The 15,525-nt window shown below is 51.5% G+C and overlaps 1 pseudogene; it reads left to right on the top strand.

Annotated features, from left to right (window-relative positions):
- The first annotated feature begins 579 nt into the window (after positions 1 to 579).
- Positions 580 to 14,469, top strand: LOC119923734 (annotated as a pseudogene).
- The last annotated feature ends 1,056 nt before the right edge of the window (positions 14,470 to 15,525 follow it).

Below are 15,525 nucleotides of genomic sequence, written 5' to 3'. Positions count from 1 at the left end.
CCATCAATCCCACAGCACCCTATTTCCTATTTCCCCACAAGGAAGAAATCGTCAACGACACGGCGCTGACAGTGCCTTCTAGACTGTGAGCCCACTGTTGGGTAGGAACTGTTTCTATATGTTGCCAGCTTGTACTTCCCAAGCGCTTAGTACAGTGCTCTGCACACAGTAAGCGCTCAATAAATACGATTGATTGATTGAGGGAATTCCTGCTCCTGGGATTCTCAGAGATCCGGGAGCTGCAGCTGGTCCACGCCGTGCTGTTCCTCCTGGTCTACCTGGTGGCCCTGGTGGGGAAATCTCTTCATCGTTGCCATCACAGTCCTCGACCGGCGCCTCCAAACCCCCATGTACTTCTTCCTCAGGAACCTGTCCGTCCTAGACCTCTGCTACATCTCCGTCACCGTCCCCAAATTCATCCACAACTCCCTGATCGATCGTAGATCCATCTCCTTCCTGGGCTGTGCCACCCAGGTCTTCTTGGTGGTCCTGTTTGCCACTTCGGAGCTGTTCCTCCTCACGGCGATGTCCCACGACCTCTACGCCGCCATCTGCCTCCCCGTGTGCTACGAGGTAATCATGGACCGAGGGGCCTGCGGGAAGATGGTGGCCGGCTCCTGGTTCGGCGGGGGGCTGAACGGAGTCATCCACACCGCCGTGACTTTCTCCCTCCTCTTCTGTGACACCCACGTCACCCGGCAGTTCTTCTGCGACATCCCTTCCCTAGTGCGGATCTCCTGTTCCAGGCGCTCCATCGACGAGCTCGCCATTCTGGGCTTCAGCATGTTCCTGGGCCTCTGCTGTTTCGTCGGCATCATCGTCTCGTACGTACGCATCTTCCGGGCCATGCTGAGGATGCCGGCCTCCAAGGGCCGGGCCAAGGCTTTCTCCACCTGTCTGCTCCACCTTGCCATCTTGTCTTTATTCATAGTGAACGGGGTCTTCACCTACTTCAAGCCCACGTCTGACTCCCCCTTGGCCCTGGACCTGCTGTTGTCCGTGTTTTACAACGTGGTGCCCCCAGCCCTCAACCCCCTCATCTACAGCCTGAGGAACCGGGACATGAAGACCACCCTGAGGAGAATGATAACGGCGAAATGCCTCTAAAATGGCGGTCGAACCTTATAACGATGGTATTTATTAAGCACTTACTATGGGCAAAGCACTGTTCTAAGCTCTGAGGGGGGAGGGGGTTTACAAAGGTTACAAACCTTCTTCTCCCCGAGGTCAGAGGCCCTTCTAGCCTGGGAGATTCTGGGTCCCCACCCTTTGGGGTCGTTCACGTGGGAACTGTTGGTGACCCTGGAGTCTCCTCCGGAGAAAAATTGTCGTCCAGTTGCTGAGACCTCGTAGCTTACTGGAAAGAGTCCGGGCTTTGTAGTCAGAGGTCATGGGTTCATATCCCATGGGTTCCTCATATATGTTGCCAAATTATACTTCCCAAGCGCTTAGTACAGTGCTCTGCACACAGTAAGTGCTCAATAAATACGATTGAATGAATGAATGAATCCTGGCTCCGCCAATTGTCGGCTGTGTGACTTTGGGCAAGTCACTTCACTTCTATAGGCCTCAGTTACCTCATCTGTAAAATGGGAATGAAGACTGGGAGGCCCCCCGCGAGACAACCTGATCACCTGGTGACCTTCCTAGCGTTTAGAACAGTGCTTTGCACATAGTAAGTACTTAATAAATGCCATCATTATTATTATCCAGGACCACCATGCCCAGATGGATCGTATAATGCCAACCGTCTACAAGGAATGGTGGCCGTGGAGATTGGCTATTTGTTTGTAGCATTTGTAAAGCGGTTATTATCAATCAATCAACTGAGTGCTAACTGTGTGCGGCGCCCTATACTAAACTCCTGGGAGAGTACAGTGTAGCAGAATCGGTAGATATGCTCCCGTTATGTGCCAGGCACTGTACTAAGCACTAGGGTAGATATGAGATGATCAGTCTGTAGTACTTCCCAAGCGCTTAGTCCAGTGCTCTTCACGCAGTAAGCGCTCAGTAAATACGACTGAACGAATGAATGAATAGTACCCAATCCCTGTCCCACACGGGGCTCACAGTCTTACTCTCCATTACATAGATGAGGTAACTGAGGACCAGAGAAGTGAAATAACTTGCTCAAGGCCACCCAGCAGGTACATGGTGGAGCAGGGATTAGAAACCAGGTCCTCCTCTGATTCTCAACCCTCTGCTGTTTTCACTAGGCACCTCCAATAAATCAGGGTTCATTGGGACTAGAAAAAGAGTAGTCCTTGATCAGGACTGAGATGGCGTGAAAATTAAGTGGCCTTTAGTAATCAGTCAGTCAATTAATCGTATTAATTGAGTGCTTCCTGTGTGCAGAGCACTATACTAAGTGCCTGGGAGAGTACAATATAACCATATAAAGGACACATTCCCTGACCACAGCAAGCTTAGGGTAGACGGACGTGGCTCAGTGGAAAGAGCCCGGGCTTTGGAGTCGGAGGTCATGGGTTCAAATCCCTACTCTGCCACTTGTCAGCGGGGTGATTTTGGGCACTTCTCTGGGCCTCAGTGACCTCTTCTGGAAAATGGAGATGGAGACTGGGAGCCCCCCATGGGACAACCGGATCACCTTGTAAGCTCCCCAGCGCTTGGAACAACGCTCGGCTCAAACAGTGTGGCTCAGTGGAAAGAGCCCGGGCTTTGGAGTCGGAGGCCATGGGTTCGAATCCCGACTCTGCCACTTGTCAGCTGGGTGACTTAAGGCAAGTCACTTAACTTCTCGGTGCCTCAGTTCCCTCATCTGTAAAATGGGGATTAAGACTGTGAGCCCCCGTGGGACAATCTGATCACCCTGTAACCTCCCCAGCGCTTAGAACAGTGCTTTGCACATAGTAAGCGCTTAGAAAATGCAATTATCATTATTATTATTAATATTAATGAATGCCGTTATTATTATTTATTAATAGACACAAATAAACGACAGATATGGACGTACGCGCCGTGGGACTGGGACGGTGGTGATGAATAAAGGGAGCGAGTCAAGGTGATGCAGAAGGGAGTGGGAGAAGAGGAAAGGAGGGCTGTAAGGGGAGATGGAACTGTAAGAGAAGACTAGGAGAGCAAATAGCCGTGGCACCCAAATGGACGCTGGGGTTTTGGTGCTGTTAGACAAGGGGGCAGGGAAATTGCGAGGGTGGTCGTTGGGGTCACTCGTGGATCCTGGGCCCAGATCAATCAATCAATCAATCGTATTTATTGAGCGCTTACTGTGTGCAGAGCACTGTACTAAGCGCTTTGGAAGTACAAGTTGGCAACATATAGAGACGGTCCCTACCCAACAGCGGGCTCACAGTCTAGAAGGGGGAGACAGAGAACAAAATCAAACATATTAACAAAATAAAATAAATAGAATAGATGTGTACAAGTAAAATCAATCAATAAATAGAGTAATAAATCTGTACAAACATATATGCATATATCCAGGTGCTGTGGGGAAGGGAAGGAGGTAAGGCGGGGGAGATGGAGAGGGGGATGGAGGAGGACAGGAAGGAGGGGGCTCAGTGTAGGAAGGCCTCCTGGAGGAGGTGAGCTCTCAGTAGAGCCTTGAAGGGAGGAAGAGAGCTAGCTTGGCGGATGTGCAGAGGAAGGGTATTCCAGGCCAAGGGGATGACGTGGACCGGGGTTCGACGGCGGGACGGGAGAGAACGAGGCATGGTGAGGAGATTAGCAGCAGAGGAGCGGAGGGTGCGGGCTGGGCTGGAGAAGGAGAGAAAGGAGGTGAGGTAGGAGGGGGCGAGGTGATGGACAGCCTTGAAGCCGAGGGTGAGGAGTTTCTGCCTGATGCGTAGGTTGATTGGTAGCCACTGGAGTTTTTTGAGGAGGGGAGTAACATGCCCAAAGCGTTTCTGGACAAAGACGAACATCAGGAGACAGAACAGCCAGAAACCAGACCGTCCAGTACAAAACCAGATGCACGTTTGCTCTACACATATACTCCATACGTATGTGCATCTGGCTTTAATTCGATTTGTTCTGACGACTTTGACACCTGTCTCCGTGTTTTGTTTTGTTCTCTGTCTCCCCGTTCTAATAATAATGGTGGTATGTGTTAAGCACTTACTATGTGCAAAGCACTGTTCTAAGCGCTCAAGGGTGATACAAAGAGATCAGATTGTCCCACTTGGGGCTCACAGTCTTAATCCCCATTTTCCAGATGAGGTAACTGAGGCCCAGAAGTGTCAAGTGGTTTCCCCCAGGTCACACAGCTGACAAGTGGCGGAGTCAGGATTCAAACCCAGGACCTCTGACTCCCAAGCCCTCGCTCTTTCCACTGAGCCATGCTGCTTCCCCTGCTTCCCCTTCTAGACTGTGATCCCGCTGTGGGGTAGTGACCGTCTCTCTATGTTGCCGACTTGGACTTCCCAAGCGCTTAGTCCAGTGCTCTGCCCACAGGAAGCGCTCAATAAATACGATTGAACGAATAAATAAAATTGAATGAATGAGTCAGTCAATCAATTACATTTACCGAACACTTACTGTGTGGCGAGTACTGCACTGAGCCCTTGGGAGAGTGTAATACAGCAGAGCCGGTCGACCCGTTCCCTGCCCACATCATAATCATCATCATCAATCGTATTTATTGAGCGCTTACTATGTGCAGAGCGCTGTACTAAGCGCTTGGGAAGTACAAATTGGCAACATATAGAGACAGTACCTACCCAACAGTGGGCTCACAGTCTAAAAGGGGGAGACAGAGAACAAAACCAAACATACTAACAAAATAAAATAAATAGAATAGATATGTAAAAGTAAAATAAATAAATAAATAAATAAATAGAGTAATAAATATGTACAAACATATAGACATATATACAGGTGCTGTGAGGAAGGGAAGGAGGTAAGATGGGGGGATGGTGAGGGGGACGAGGGGGAGAGGAAAGAAGGGGCTCAGTCTGGGAAGGCCTCCTGGAGGAGGTAAGTTCTCAGCAGGGCCTTGAAGGGAGGAAGAGAGCTAGCTTGGCGGATGGGCAGAGGGAGGGCATTCCAGGCCCGGGGAATGACGTGGGCCGGGGATCGATGGCGGGACAGGCGAGAACGAGGTACGGTGAGGAGATCAGCGGCGGAGGAGTGGAGGGTGCGGGCTGGGCTGTAGAAGGAGAGAAGGGAGGTGAGGTAGGAGGGGGCGAGGTGATGGAGAGCCTTGAAGCCTAGGGTGAGGAGTTTCTGCCTGATGCGCAGATTGATTGGTAGCCACTGGAGATTTTGAGGAGGGGAGTAATATGCCCAGAGCGTTTCTGGACAAAGATAATCCGGGCAGCAGCATGAAGTATGAATTGAAGTGGAGAGAGACACGAGGATGGGAGATCAGAGAGAAGGCTGATGCAGTAGTCCAGACGGGATAGGATGAGAGCTTGAATGAGCAGGGTAGCGGTTTGGATGGATAGGAAAGGGCGGATCTTGGCAATGTTGCGGAGCTGAGACCGGCAGGTTTTGGTGACGGCTTGGACGTGAGGGGTGAATGAGAGAGCGGAGTCGAGGATGACACCAAGGTTGCGGGCTTGTGAGACGGGAAGGATGGTAGTGCCGTCAACAGAGATGGGAAAGTCAGGGAGAGGACAAGGATTGGGAGGGAAAAAAAGGAGTTCAGTCTTCGATATGTTGAGCTTTAGGTGGCGGGCAGACATCCAGATGGAGATGTCCTGAAGGCAGGAGGAGATGCGAGCCTGGAGAGACGGGGAGAGAGCAGGGGCAGAGATGTAGATCTGGGTGTCATCAGCGTAGAGATGATAGCTGAAGCCGTGGGAGCGAATGAGGTCACCAAGGGAGTGAGTGTAGATCGAGAACAGAAGGGGACCAAGCACTGAATCTTGGGGAACCCCCACAGTAAGAGGATGGGAGGGGGAGGAGGAGCCTGCAAAAGAGACTGAGAAACAATGACCGGAGAGATAAGAGCAGAACTAGGAGAGGACGGAGTCTGTGAAGCCAAGGTCAGATAGCGTGTTGAGGAGAAGGGGGTGGTCCACAGTGTCAAAGGCAGCTGAGAGGTCGAGGAGGATTAGGACAGAGTATGAGCCGTTGGATTTGGCAAGCAGGAGGTTATTGGTGACCTTTGAGAGCGCAGTTTCCATGGAATGAAGGGGGCGGAATCCAGACTGGAGGGGGTCGAGGAGAGAGTTGTTGTTGAGGAATTCTAGGCAGCGCGTGTAGACAACTCGTTCAAGGAGTTTGGAAAGGAATGGTAGGAGGGATATGGGGCGGTAACTAGAAGGTGAGGTGGGGTCAAGAGAGGGTGTTTTTAGGATGGGAGAGACATGGGCATGTTTGAAGGCAGAGGGGAAGGAACCCGTGGAGAGTGAGCGGGTGAAGATGGAAGTTAAGGAGGGGAGAAGGGATGGAGCAAGAGTTTTCATGGGATGAGAGGGAATGGGGTCAGAAGAACAGGTGGCCGGAGTAGCACTGGAGAGGAGGGAGGAGAGCTCCTCTGAGGATAGATACTGCTGGGAAGGATGGGAGAGTAGCAGAGAGTGTTGAGAGCCGGGGGGTTGGAGAAGGGGGGGAAGAGACTTTGGGGAGGTTGGACCTGATGGATTTAGTTTTGTTAATGAAGTAGGAGGCCAGATCGTTGGGGGTGAGGGAAGGAGGAGGGGGAGGAACCGGGGGCCTGAGAAGGGAGTTGAATGTACGGAAGAGCTGGCGGGGGTGATGGGCATGGGTGTCAATAAGGGAGGAGAAATAGTTTTGTCTGGCAGAAGAGAGGGCTGAGTTAAGGCAGGAAAGGATAAACTTGAAGTGAACGAGGTTGGCATGGTGTTTAGACTTTCGCCAGCAGCGTTCGGCAGCTCGAGCATAAGAGCGAAGGAGGCGGACAGTGGCAGTGACCCAGGGCTATGGGCTAGTGGTGCGAGAGCGGCGAAGGGAAAGGGGAGCGAGTGAGTCTAGCTGAGTAGAAAGGTTAGAGTCCAGAACAGTAATCTGATCATCAAGACTGTGTAGAGAGGAGAGGGCGGCGAGGTGGGGTGTGAGGCGCTCCGAAAGATGGGTGGGGTCCAGAGAGCGGAGATCTCTGTGAGGGAGTAATACGGATTTACAGGGGAAAGGGGTGTGAGTGAGGAGGCAGGTGAAAAGGTTAAGATCAGAGAGAGGGATTTCAGAGTTGGTGAGGGTGGACACAGAGCAGTGGTAGGAGATGATGAGGTCGAGGGTATGACCAAGTTATCGAGTGGGTGAGGTGGGGTGAAGGAAGAGGTTGGCAGCGTCAAGGAGAGATAGAAGGCGGGCGGCAGAGGAGTCGTTAGGGATATCCATGTGAATATTGAAGTCTCCGAGGATCAGAGTGGGCAAGGAGAAGAAGAGAAGGAAGGTGAGGAAGGGGTCAAAGTCTTTAAGGAAGTTGGAAATGGGGCCGGGAAGGCGGTAGATGACGGCTACAAGAATCTGGAGGGGGTGGTAGAGGTGAATAATGTGGGCTTCAAAGGAAGGGAAGGAAAGGGAAGGGGGAGGAGGGATAGTGCGAAAGCGACATTGGGGGGCGAGAAGGAAACCGACACCTCCTCCTTTTCCGGTGAGTCTGGGGGAGTGGGAGAAGAAGAGGCCTGCACTGCAGAGAGCAGCAGAAGAGACCGTGTCGTCCGGAGACAGCCATGTTTCAGTTAGTGCGAGGAGGAGTAGAGAACTGGAAAGGAAAAGGTCCAGGTTGAAAGGGATATTACTTAAAACGTAGCGGGGGTTCCAGAGGCCACACTTGGGAGCAGCTGTCAAGGGTGGGGAGAGAGGGGGAAGGGTGCGAGGGGTGGGGAGGGTTTGGATTGGGATGAGTTGGCGGGGGCCTGGGCTGGGAGAGTGGGAAGGGGGTTGGCGATGGGAAAGGAGAACTGGGATGGGGTGGGGGCGGGGAGAAGGGGAGGGAGGGGGCCGGGAGGGAGGAGCGGAGGACTGGCACTGCTTCAGAGGAATCCTTGGGAGGGGGTGAGGGGGAGTCGTCTTGGTGGGTGAGAGGGAGGGAAAAAGCTGAGTGGGAGAGGGGAAGGGGAAGGGGAAGGTGAGGAATGGGAATGGCAGTTGGGAGCAAGGGAACTGAAAATTCATGGTGAGGTCAGCAGGGCGAGTGACAATACAGCTGGAGGTTAAAAATTGAGATGCAGAAGCAATAAAACAGTAGTAATGATATAAGTAGGCGATGGCATCACAGGGTGTAGTTAAACAATCAATATGCTATGGCAATAATAGAATTGGCAGATAATGATGTCACAGAGAGCAGATACAAACTATTAAGTGCTGGAGTAGGGTGGGCCAATTAAGGTGGGTCAGGGAGCAGAGATACCTGGGGAGAGGAGCGAACAGTCAACTACCATGGGAGGGCAGAGGAGGTGCCCGTGAGGTTGTCGTTAATGTAACATGTTGCTAACAAGGACTTTTTACCTGGGGGCGGGGGGAGTGTCAGTCAGGACCGGACCGGGAAGGGGAGGATGAGGGGCACTTTAAGGAAGGCCTCCTAAGTGGGGGGGAGTGGAAACAGAGGGGCGTCTGTGGGGGCGCTGTGATGGCGGGCGGGCCTCTCGGGAACGGAGTCCCGGGCGTCTATGGCGGCGCTCTGAGGAGAGGATCCTTCCGGGAGCAGCAAGGCTGCCCGGTGTGATGGCGGGCGGGCGGGCCTCTCGGGAATGGAGTCACAGGCATCAACGGCGGCGCTCTGAGGAGAGGATCCTTCCGGGAGCAGCAAGGCCTCGCGGTGTGATGGCGGGCGGGCAGGCGGGCCTCTAGAGGACGGAGTCCCAGGCGTCTATGGAGGCGCTCTGAGGAGAGAATCCTTCCGGGAGCAGCAAGGCCGCGCGGAGCAAGGCCCATAGTGAGTTTATGATCTAGTGGGGGGAGACAGATGTTAATATAAATAAATTAATTGAGGATTTGGATATAAGTGCTGTGGGGCAGAGGGTGGGGTGAATAAAGGGGGCAAATCCAAGTACCAGGGTGATGCGGAAGGGAGTCGGAGAAGAGGAAATCTCCAACGCTTAGAACGGTGCTTTGCACACAATAAGCGCTTAACAAATACCATTATTATTATTATTATCATTAAATTAGGGCTCAGTCAGGAAAGGCCTCTTGGAGAGGATCCACATAAGTCTATGAAGGTGGGGAGAGTGAGAGCTCAGAGGAAGATCGCATAACTAGGCAGTTTGCCAGAGTTTTGCTGGTTATCGGAATTTCTCTACGTTATAGATTCAGTGGGAGCGGTGACTATGTCCGTTTATTGTTGTATTGTGCGCTCCCAAGCGCTTACTACAGTGCTTTACTCTCAGCAAGCACTAAACGGCGACATTTGAATGAATTGGTGACCATGGCCATTCTCGTGAGTGAGGGACATAAAATTACTGGGACAGTCTGAGCCCTGCTGAACGTCGGAGATAACGTCTCCTCTGGGACTCCAAAGTCTTCCAGAAAACGAGTCTCTCGGGGCGATCCCGGGGCTGGTCCTCCTGGGGAACCCCCTCCCCGCGTCCCGCCGGAACGGGGGCTGCTGTCTCCGAGGAGCCCGGAGCGCTGGTTTAATGTCGGGCTCTTTCCCGTCCCGACCACAGACCCGCATATAGAGACGAGGAGGAGGAACTCAGCATCTCCAACGCTGGACCGCCCCGGTGAGCCAAAGTCAATCGCTCAATCCATCCATCATAGTTACTGAGCTCTTACTGGGTACAGAGAACTGGAATGCTACAATTCATGCCGAGCCCAAATTAGATTCCCCGTTTGCGTCTTCACGGCCTATGCACGAAGGGAGTGATGAGAATATGTTCTTATGCGGCCCGTGAAAGGAGTGATGCTGGCTTCATCCTGCTTCAGACTGCTGCGTGGCAGCAGTGACGGAGCCGGGATTAGAATCCACAACCCCGGGCTCTTTCCATTTAGCCACGCTGCTCCTCTATTCATTCATTCATTCATTCATTCATTCATTCGTATTTATTGAGCACTTACTGTGTACAGAGCACTGTACTAAGCGCTTGGGAAGTACAAGTTGGCAACATATAGAGACGGTCCCTACCCAAGGTTCACAGTCTAGAAGGGGGAGACAGACAACAAAACAAAACATATTAACAAAATAAAATAAATAGAATAAATATGTACAAGTAAAATAAATAGAGTAATAAATCTGTACAAACATATATACCAGGTCTACCAACTCTGTTGTAGTGTACTCTCTAAAGAGCTTAGTACAGTGCTCTGCACCCAGTAAGAGCTCAATAAGTACTATTGATTGATTATGAACAGGGAATGTTTCTCATTCATTCTTTCATTCATTCAATCACATTTATTGAGCGCGTAATGTGTGCAGAGCACTGTACTAAGCGCTTGGGAAGTACAGACGGTACAGAGAACTGGACTGCTACAATTCATGCCATGAGCCCCAAATTAGATTCCCCGTTTGGGTCTTCACGGTCTAGGCGTGGAGGGAGGGATGAGAATATGTTCTTATGCGGCCAGTGAAAGGAGGGATGCTGGCTTCATCCTGATTCAGACTGCTGCGTGGCAGCAGTGACGGAGCCGGGATTAGAATCCACAACCCCGGTCTCTTTCCTTTTAGCCACGCTGCTCCTCTAGTGGATAGACACAAAGCCTGCCCTGAAGAAGGGCAGCATTGCTCAGTGGAAAGAGCCCGGGCTCTGGAGTCAGAGGTCATGGGTTCGAATCCCGGCTCTGCCAGTTGTCAGCTGTGTGACTTTGGGCAAGTCACTTCACTTCTCTGGGCCTCAGTTCCCTCATCTGTACAATGGGGGTGAAGCCTGTGAGCCCCCTGTGGGACAACCTGATCGCCTTGTAACCTTCCCAGCGCTTAGAACTGTGCTTGGCACATAGTAAGCGCTCAATAAATGCCATCATCATCATTATTATTATTATTAAGAAGCTTAGAATCTAGTGTGAAAAGGAGACATTAAAATGAATGACAGATAATAGAAGAATATGTTCGTGTGTGAGAAGCAACGTGCCCTAGTGGAAAGATCACGGGCCTCAGAGCATGTGGGTCCTAATTCAAGCTCCATGCACTTCACTCCTCTGTGCCTCAGTTACCTCATATGTAAAATGGGGATTAGGACCGTGACCCTCTTGTGGAACAGGGACTGTGGCCAACCTACTTAGCTTGTATCTACCCCAGCGCTTAGTGTAGTGACTGGCACCTAGTAACCGCTTAACAAACACCTCCCACAAAAGGGTAGGTTTTGGAGTGGGATTAGAACCCAGATCCCTGACTCCCAGGCTTTCCAGTAGTCCACGTTGCTTCCCAATCTCCGACCAGGTTGGAAGATATAGAATGCGAGGCCAGGTTGTAAAGAGGGGCCAGATAAAAAGCCAGGAATGCAGAGAAGATGGAACCGCAAGGATGGGTGTGAGATGAGAGGCCGGGCGTGGGATGTGGGTGGAAAATCCGCCTCTGTGGAAAAGACACTGACCTCCCGAAGGAGAGAGTTGGGAGTTTTAGGAGGCGCGGACTCCAAACGTCTAGTTGAAACCAGTCAGAACTAAGCTGCCAGGATCCCAAGAGAAGGACAAAGGACCACGGTGCCGAGACTAGACTAGCCACGAAGCTCTCTGAGGGCCGGGAATGCCGGGAATGTTTCTTCCAATTCTGTTCTCCTGTACTCCCACCAAGGCTTAGTACAATGCTCCGCACCCAGCAAGTGCTCAGTGAATACCATCGATCGAGCGATCGCCTACTGGATTGCCTCTGAGGCTAAGAATAACAGAATCTATCAGAGAAGCAGCGTGGCGCCATGGAAAGAGCCCGGGTTTGGGAATCGGAGGTGGTGGGTTCTAATCCCAGCTCCACCATGTCTGTTTTGTGACCTTGGGCAAGTCACTTCACTTCTCTGAGCCTCAGTGACCTCATCTGTAAAATGGGGATTAAAACTGTGAGCCCCACGTGGGATAACCTGATCGCCTTGTATCCCCCCCAGCGCTTAGAACAGTGCTTGGCACATAGTAAGCGCTTAACTTCTAGACTGTGAGCCCTTCTAGATTGTGAGCCCACTGTTGGGTAGGGACCATCTCTATATGTTGCCAGCTTGTACTTTCCAAGCGCTTAGTACAGTGCTTTGCACGCAGTAAGCACTCAACAAATACGATTGATTGATTGATTGATATATTTCTATTAGTGTCCATCCCCTCTGCTAGACTGTAAATTCGCTGTGGGCAGGGAACGTTTCCACTAACTCTGTTCTGTTGTACTCTCCCAAGCACTCAGTACAGTGCCCTGCACGCAGAAAGCGCTCAGGAAACACCATTAATGTTGAAGAAACATTAGGCAACGTGGGTAATTCATTCATTTCTAGACTGTGAGCCCAGTGTTGGCAGGGATTGTCTCTCTCTGTTGCTGAATTGTACTTTCCAAGCGCTTAGTACAGCAATCTGCACACAGTGAGCGTTCAGTAAGTACGATTGAATGCTAATATCAGGGTGCCGTTATGACACACACCCAAAAGGTGTTTGCAGAAATGATCGATTCATCGACAGTATTTATTGCGCACTTACTGTAAGCAGAGCACTGAACCAAGTGAAGCAGCGTGGCTCAGTGGAAAGAGCCCAGGCTTTGGAGTCAGAGGTCGTCAGTTCAAATCTCGGCTTCGCCAATTGTCAGCTGTGTGACTTTGGGCAAGTCACTTCACTTCTCTGGGCCTCAGTTCCCTCATCTGGAAAATGGGGATGAAGACTGTGAGCCCCATTTGGGACAAGCTGATCACCTGGTATCCTCCCCAGCGCTTATAACAGTGCTTGGCACATAGTGAGTGCTTAATAAATGCCATTATTATTATTATTATTATTATTATTAATATTAATATTATTAACAACTCGATGTGGGCAGGGAAAGTTCCTACCAACAGGGTTATAGTGCCCCGAGTGCTTAGTACAGTGCACTGCACAGTACATGCTCACTAAATACCATTGATCCAATCAGCGTAGCTCAGTGGAAAGAGCCCGGGCTTAGGAGTCAGAGGTCATGGGTTCAAATCCCGGATCCGCCAATTGTCAGCTATGTGACTTAGAGCAAGTCACTTCACTTCTCTGGGCCTCAGTTCCCTCATCTGGAAAATGGGGATGAAGACTGTGAGCCTCATGTGGGACAAGCTGATCATCTGGTATCCTCCCCAGCACTTAGAACAGTGCTTTGCACAAAGTAAGCGCTTACTAAATGCCATCATCATTATTGTTATTATTGTTAAGTGCTTGGGAGAGTGAAATAGAACAGGGTTGGCAGAGTATAGTGGAACAGAGTTGGTAGAAAATATTAAAATATCTTTGTAAAGTGTGTGTGTATGTGAGCGAGAGAAAGGGATGGGTGGAATATTAGGACCCCAGCCCCTTTTCCATTGCTCCAAAGCCATTGCCTTCCCATCCTGGGTCTCTGTGAAAGTGAAAATGCTGACTTTCAGAAACCAAAACGGAGGGACGCTGATAGTTGAAAATCAAAATGGGGATTTTTCCGATTCCTTCCTGTAAACGTGCTCCCTCTCTGTGCCTCCATGGAAAATCCACAGATAATCCGTGGAGATGGGAAACACTACCAAGGTGAGGGAATTCCTCCTGCTGAGATTCTCGGAGGTCCGGGAGCTGCAGCTGGTCCAGGCCGCGCTGTTCCTCCTGGTCTACCTGGCGGCCCTGAAGGGGAACCTCCTCATCATCGCCGTCACCGCGCTCGACCAGCGCCTCCGCACCCCCTTGTACTTCTTCCTCAGGAACCTGTCCATCCTCGACCTTTGCCTCATCTCCGTCACCGTCCCCAAATCCAGCCACAACTCCCTGATCAATGGCAGAGACATCTCTCTATGGGGCTGCATGGTTCAGGTGGTTTTAGTGATTTCGTTTGCTTTCTCGGAGCTGTCCCTCCTCACGGCAATGTCCTACGACCGCTACGCAGCCATCTGCCTCCCCCTGCGCTACGGGGTCATCATGGACCCAGGGCCCTGCGGGAAGATGGCGGCCGCCTCCTGGCTCGGCGGGGGCCTGTTCGGGGTGGTGTACACATCCGGGACGTTAAAACCGAGGTTCTGTGGTTCTAACCTGGTCCAGCAGTTCTTCTGCGACATCCCTTCCCTACTGAAGATCTCCTGTTCCGAAACGCATGTCGTCATCGACGTCAGCATAGCCACGGCATTCGGCTTGGCTTTCATCTCCTTCGTCCTCATCGTCGTCTCGTACGTGCGCATCTTCCGGGCCGTGCTGAGGATGCCGGCCTGCTAGGGCCGGGCCAAAGCCTTCTCCACCTGTCTGCCCCACCTCGTCGTTGTCACCACCTTCCTCTCGACCGGCGCCGTGGCCTACCTCAAGCCCACGTCTGACTCCCCCTCGACCCTAGACTTGCTGGTGTCCGTTTTCTACACCACGGTGCCCCCCGCACTGAACCCCCTCATCTACAGCCTGAGGAACCGGGACACGAAAGCGTCCCTGGGGAGGGTCCTGAGGGGGCTTACGTTCCTCCAGAATAAAGATCCCCTCTTTTTCACCTGACGTTTGCTCCCAGAATGTTTCCGAATCCCGCCAACTAAGTGTTGTCGTTTCCCCTTCCCTGGTGATCAGTCAATCGGTGGTACTTACTGAGCGCTTACTCCGTGCGGTGCCCAGCGTGGCTCAGTGTAGAGAGCCCGGGCTTTGGAGTCAGAGGTCAGGAGTTCAAATCCTGGCTCTGCCGACTATCAGCTGTGTGACTTTGGGCAAGTCACTTCACTTCTCTGGGCCTCAGTTCCCTCATCTGTAAAATGGGGATTAAACCTCTGAGCCCCCTGGGGGACAACCAGATCACCTTGTAACCTACCCAGCGCTTCGAACAGTGCTTTGCACATAGAAAGCGCTTAGCAAATACCATCATCATTATTATTATTATTACTAAGCATTTGGGAGAGGCCAACACAACAGAATTGGCAGAGACGTTCCCCTCCCACAAGAAACTTACAGTCTTGACCACTCCTCGCTATCCCTATCTCCCTTCCCTTGACTTACCAGATTCCAAACCCTACCCTGACTAAACTGCTATTTATCCAGAATCAGAAGACATTCCGTTTTCAGCTGATCCATCTCTTGTCCACTACAGATCACTCTCCCCACCTTCACAGCCTTATTGAAGGCAGCTCTCTTCCAAGAGACCTTCCCTGACCAATCCCTCCTCTCCCATTCCCTTCCGTGTCCCCCTCGCACTTGGATTTGCTCCCTTTAATCACCCCTCCCTCAGCCCCACAGCACTGATGTCCATATCCACAATTCATTTATTTATATTCATCTCTGTCTCTTTCCCTAGTCCGTAAGCTCCCTGTGGACAGGGAACGTGTCTACCCACTCTGCTCTATTGTACTGTCCCAAGCGCTTAGTACAGCGTTCTGCACACGGTAAGCGCTCAATAGATACCACTGCTTGATCGATTGGCTAATATGGTCCCGGACCACTTTCTGCGCACTATTTTAACATTAAGTGGCCAGCCTTCTTCTCTCTAGGATCCAGCTGCTCTCCCAGAATTGATTCCCAGTGCTTGGGAATATTGAGATGGAGTGCTTGCAGCATGGCTCAGTGGAA

Source organism: Tachyglossus aculeatus, unplaced genomic scaffold (genome assembly GCF_015852505.1).
Source record: "Tachyglossus aculeatus isolate mTacAcu1 unplaced genomic scaffold, mTacAcu1.pri scaffold_234_arrow_ctg1, whole genome shotgun sequence".
NCBI lineage: Eukaryota > Metazoa > Chordata > Mammalia > Monotremata > Tachyglossidae > Tachyglossus > Tachyglossus aculeatus.
Note: the sequence above shows the minus strand (reverse complement) of the source record. Positions and strands in the feature narration are given on the sequence as shown.